A 5,530-nucleotide genomic window follows, 5' to 3' on the forward strand; every position below is an offset into this window, starting at 1 on the left:
AATGGAAGCGGCGAGGCCACGGGGAAGGGGCCGACTCGGTGGGAGCGAGGGGAAGGAGACGTGGGGGGGCATGGGGCCCGAGGGGGGTGCAGGACCGGGCGGCGGGTGGGGGAGGGGAGAGCCCACTCCCTCGCCAGCTTCAGCAGCATCAACAACAGCTGTTATTTATTGAGGTTTGGTCCTTTCTCAAACAAGCATTTATGGGGCGCCTCCCGTGTGCCAGGCTCTGTGCCTGGGGCTGGTGAGTAAATGCCAGTTGGCCCCGCCCTCCTGGAGCGCCTTCTGAGGGCTTGACCTGCCCTGGGCCTGCCCTCGGGTTCAGTGCTTTTAACTCCCTCCCGTGAAGTGGGCTAGGCTGGTCCCATTTCACAGATGGGAAAACCGAGGCCAGAGGGGATCCCCTTTGGGTCTTGATTGCCCCTGGGTGGGTCCTCAGACCCTGAGGAGTGGGTACATGAATGAGGGTGACCTGGATGGAGGGGCAGGGCTGAGATTCTAGCCCCAAGTGGCCAGTTTTCTCCTGGGCTTCTTGGTGCCTGGATAAGGAGGAAGGGACAGGCAGTAACACCCCCCCCCACCCCTGCACCTCACAATTCCAGATACTTACCAGGCAAGGCCCCCAGAGAGTGGGCAAAGCCTTGGCCTTAGGTTTTTCTGGCTCTGGGTTCCTCACCTCTGCAGAGTGTGGGCTAATAACACCCTTGTAGAGCCGAGGGGAGGAGGGGCTCCATGGAGCAGCACACATTGCTCAGGTGCCAGGACCCCGCAGCGCACTCTCTCCCCCTTCACTTCCCCTTGAACATGGAATAACATGTAGAGCTCATGGATACAGCAGGTACTCCATAAGTATCAGATTCCTGGAGCTCCCGCACCCCTGTCCTTACCCCAGCCTCTCTGGACTCCAGCCCCAGACCAGAGAGGCATCTGGTCCTTGCTCCCAGGGCTCCCTGCGGAGAGCCTCTTGAGCTCCACCTGAGGAGCCAGTCCGCTGTCCCTGGCCTCTGCTGGACGTACCTCCATCACCCGTGAGCCTTCTGGATCAGCCCTGGGCCACCTTCCAGATCCCTGTTGCTCCATCAGAAGGTGGCTGCCCTTGTGTTCTCAGTTTGCCCTTGACGCTCAAGGCCTTCTCTCTTAGCCCAGTGGCTGGTCCAGCCACCTGTCCCGTGTGTGGCGATGGACGGCCTCCAGACCACAGTGGGAATTTCAGGACTGCTTTGAGCCAGGCACTTCCAGGCTGTGCCACTTACCAGCTAAGAAATCTTATAATTAATCTGCAAAACTTGGACTTTGGGTGCAGCGGTGCAGTCCTGAAATCCCAGTGATTTGGGAGGCTAAGTCAGGAGAATCGAAAGTTCAAGGCCAGCCTGGGCAACGTAGTGGGACCCTGTCTCAACATAAAAAAGGCTGAAAAGGGCTGAGGATGTGGCTCAGTGGTAGAGCACCCTGGGTTTAATCCCAAGTACAAAACCAAAAGACACACACACACACAGCCTCTGCCTCTTTTTATTTGTCCCCTCTCCTTTCTGCCACAGCTGCAGAGTTCCCTTGGGGTCTCTCTCCTCCTGTCTGGATGGAGTGGGGCTTGGCTTGTGCCGTCAGGTGTTGGAAAGGCTATACTACGCTTCGTCAATGAATCTTTTTTTCAGGGAATCCTGGGAAACAGATTTTTGCATCTTGATTGGATTATTTACTTAATGGAGAGGGTGGGACCTTGTGACATTGCCCAGGTTGCCCCTGAATTCATGTGGCCCTCTAGGCTGCTCTTTAGTCCTTCACATATTGACTGAAGCATCACCCCCTTGGCAAGCCCTGCCCTGATCCCCCCAATTTAATATCACGCCCTCCACACCTCCTCTCCCTTCCCTGGTTTACTTTACTCCCAGGAGTCACTACCTGACGTACTCTGTGGAATCCTTGGTTTTGTGGATCCTGTGTCTCCCTGTAGCATCTCAGCTCTGCGAGGGGAGGTGTTGTAGCCCAGAGATCTGGTGCATTCAGGGCGGTCTGGCTTAGACAGCAAGGTCATTCCTGACGCGGCATAAAGTCAGCTCTGCTTATCCAGGCTGGAGGAGAAGATGTTCTGCGATATCTACGTGGGGACTTGGCGCTCACTGAGGAAGGCTCCCCAGGCCTGCGTCCCGAAGCTCAGGCATGGAGAGAGAATTGGATATTTCTTTTTCTCCCCACTTTTGTTTTGTACTGGGGACCCACCCTGGGGCCTCACAGCATGCCAGGCCAGCACTCTACCTCTGAGGTCTATCTGCAGCTCTTTTTAATTTTTATTTTGACACAGGCTCTCACTAAGTTGCCGAAGCCATCCTGGGACTTGCAATCCTTCTGCCTCAGCCTCCCAAATACCTGGGACTGCAGAGGTGCTCCACCAGGCTCAGCAGAGGGGGGTGTTTAAAAACCCACCTTAACTCCTCTCGTGAACTTCCCTTTTCAGTCACAGGATCTGAGACCAGGCTGGGAGCTTCTTGTCAAGGCACCTCCCTCTTAGAACCCAGGCAGCAGAGGCTGGAGGGAGGGGCTTGTCCTCTGCAAGTGAAGGACCTTGTTCAGGTAATGAGCTCTGGCTCCTTCAGGGACCTGTCCCCGACTCCTCTTGGCCCAGCGCTCTGGGCCTGGGCAGAAGGGCTATGCAGTGCGCGGTGAGGTGGGGCCCAGCCCAGGGTGTGTATAGGGCAGTGGGCACGGTGACCTCACCCCAGGATCAGCTCAGAGCTGTAGTTCTCCCGACACCCCATCTGGCAAGAGGGTCAGTGTGACCTGATTCAGACTTACAAGCTGTGCAACTCTGAGCGTGAATCATCCTCTCTGAACTTCGTTCTTTAACTGAGAGATGGGAATAACTGTTCGCATTCACCTTAGACGACTTTTGTGCTGTTTTTTGTTTTAATTTAGGAAGAGCACAGATTCATCCCCTCATGGCTCTGAGGTTGGGCTCTTGCAGGTCGAGGCCAGGCACCTGCAGGTGGGTTGCCGCTTCCAGACAGGTTCTTGACTGGCACATCCTCTAGAGGGAGGATTGTTATGTCCTCACCTGGCAGAAGGCTGGTGGGGTGGGGGCAGCAGACAGGGATGAGAACTCGCCTGCTCCTCCATGCCTTTCCATGGTCACAGGAGTCCCCTCCCAAGAGCTCCATCCTCCTGAATTAAACGTCTCCCCCAGTAGGCTGGCCTCCCAACACGAAGTTCCTAACCCGTGAGTTTTGGGGAACACATTCAAACCCCAGCACCGTTGGGTGGTGGGTGGGAATTAGATGAAATGGGTAACTTACAAGAGGTCTAGCGAGGCGCCTGGTGCAGCAGCCATCCTTAGAATGACTCTTATGGTCATTTGACAACTGTACCAGGAGGAAGCCGAGATCACAGCAGGAAACCGCAGCTGTCGGGCTCTGCCTCAAGAACTCAGCTTGGTGGGGGGCACAGGGCCCACAGTCCCTGGACTCATGTGCCTGTCGGGACCCTGGGAGCCCAGAGGAGACCCTTGGTTCCAGGGAAGGCTTCCTGGGAGAGGGGAAGATGGATCTGTGGCTTCAGACTGGGGCCCAGAGGTGTGGGTGCTCCCATGCAAAACTCACCAGGTTGATCCTTTGGGGTGTCCACTGGAGCCCCTCAGCATTAGGGAGTCTCTAGGTCCACCAGGCACAGGTTCTAGGGAGACCCAGAGGCAACCTGGCCCATCCCAATGGGCTTCGATGCCTTTCCAGGTACTCAGTGTAGCTTCTGCAAACCAACCCAGCGCGGCTCTGATCCTTAGTAGCCACCAGCCTAGCAGTTCTGGACTGGATCATTTTATATAAACTTTTTATTAATTCTATATGACTTCATTGATTGATTAAAAGAATGATTGGGGGCTCGGATTATGGCTCAGCAGCAGAGCGCCCACCTAGCATGTGCGAGGCCCTGGGTCCAATCCTCAGCACCACATAAAAATAAATAAATAAAATAAAGATATTGTGTCCAACTAAAGAATAAATATTAAAAAAAAAAAACTATTGGAGCTGGGTGTGGTGATGCACACATGTAATCCCAGTGACTTGGAAGCCTAAGGCAGGAGGATCGTAAGTTTGAGGTGAGCCTCAGCATCTTAGTGAGACCCTCAGCAATGTAGTGAGACCTTGTCTCAGAATAAAAAACAAAAAGGATGGGATGTAGCTCAGTGTCCTTGGGTTCAGTCCTCAGTCCTCCCAAAATAAAACAAAAACATTTATTGAGCACTTACTGCATGCCTGGCTTGGGTCAGAAGCAGAACACAGCAACATCCTCACACTCATAGCAAGAGAAGACGACGCATAAGTCAATCCACATAGCGTCAGTTCTCATCATCCACGGTAGTCCTGTCCTTTAAAGCCCCAGCAAACAGTGAATCAGTGAATACCGACCCCCGCTCCGAGGGGAAACAGAGGGTCAGGTTCCTTCAGGTGCTGGTCACAACTGCTTTCTCAGCCCATCGACTAGTACTTTGTCTTCTGCATGTTTCGGTTGAAAGACAACAGTTAACATACAGCTGGCTCCCTGTATCTGTGGGTTCTGTGTCTGTGAGTCTAACCTACATTGGATCCAAAATATTCCGAAAAAAAATTTTAGTGTGTTCGGAAGACATGAAGCCTTTTCCCTGTCATTATCCCCCAGACAAGACAGGGTGACAGCTATTTATGCAGCATCTATGCTATACTAGGTATCATGCCACCTAGAGAGATTTCCAGAGCATGGAGGACGTAGCCAGGCGTGGGGCACACTCCAGAGCCCTCCAAAAGGACACTTGTTTACAGGAGGAGAGGCGAAGCCAGGCCAGAGCCTCTCCTCGGCTGACCCCAGCTGAGAGCCATGCACGCTGGGCCACTCCAGTGTTTTCCTGCTCTCTGCACATCCTCAGATGAGCGGAAATGCCCTGTCGGTATTGATTTGGGGTTGCAAATGCATTTCAGTGAGTAAGCAAATTTGCAATGATGGAATCCACAAATAACAAGGATCAACCATATCACATTTTGGTGGTAATGAGTTATGGAGAAAAAAAATAGATAAAAGCTGGGTGTGGACAGAGTGAGGGGGGGTGGAGAAGGGTGTGTATTAGTTTCCTGGGGCTGCTGTAACAAAATACCACAAACCAGTGACTTAAAAACAGAAATTTAAGCTGGGCGTGGTGGCACATGCCTGTAATCCCAGTGACTCGGGAGGCTGAGGCAGGAGGATGGCGAGTTTCAGGTCAGTCTGGGCAATTGAGTGAGACCCTGTTTCAAAATAAATCAAAATAGAAAGGCTAGGGCTGGGGATGTGGCTCAAGTGGTAGCACGCTCGCCTGGCATGCGTGCCGCCCGGGTTCGATCCTCAGCACCACATACAAACAAAGATGTTGTGTCCGCCAAAAGCTAAAAAAAAAAAAAAAAAATTAAAAAAATTCTCTCTCTCTCTCTCTCCTCTCTCACTCTCTCTAAAATAAATAAATAAAAAAAAAAAAAGATAGAAAGGCTGGGGGCATAGCTCAGTGCAAGGGAGTGAGCAAGTCCTGGGATTCCATCCC

The 5,530-nt window shown here is 52.9% G+C and overlaps 1 long non-coding RNA gene across 2 annotated transcripts; it reads right to left on the reverse strand.

Moving 5' to 3' along the window:
• Positions 1-613: 613 nt before the first annotated feature.
• On the reverse strand, positions 614-5,091 carry LOC107157380. Of its 2 annotated transcripts, none has more exons than XR_007351354.1 (5): positions 4,232-5,091; positions 2,788-3,660; positions 2,419-2,541; positions 1,906-2,066; positions 614-1,655 (listed from the first exon to the last, which is right to left on the reverse strand). It is a non-coding gene; the product is annotated as an uncharacterized LOC107157380 (long non-coding RNA). The 2 variants fall into 2 exon arrangements; XR_001505502.2 differs by having other exon boundaries at positions 1,897-2,066; positions 4,232-5,090.
• Between the last annotated feature and the right edge of the window lie 439 nt (positions 5,092-5,530).

Source organism: Marmota marmota, unplaced genomic scaffold (assembly GCF_001458135.2).
Source record: "Marmota marmota marmota unplaced genomic scaffold, marMar, whole genome shotgun sequence".
NCBI lineage: Eukaryota > Metazoa > Chordata > Mammalia > Rodentia > Sciuridae > Marmota > Marmota marmota.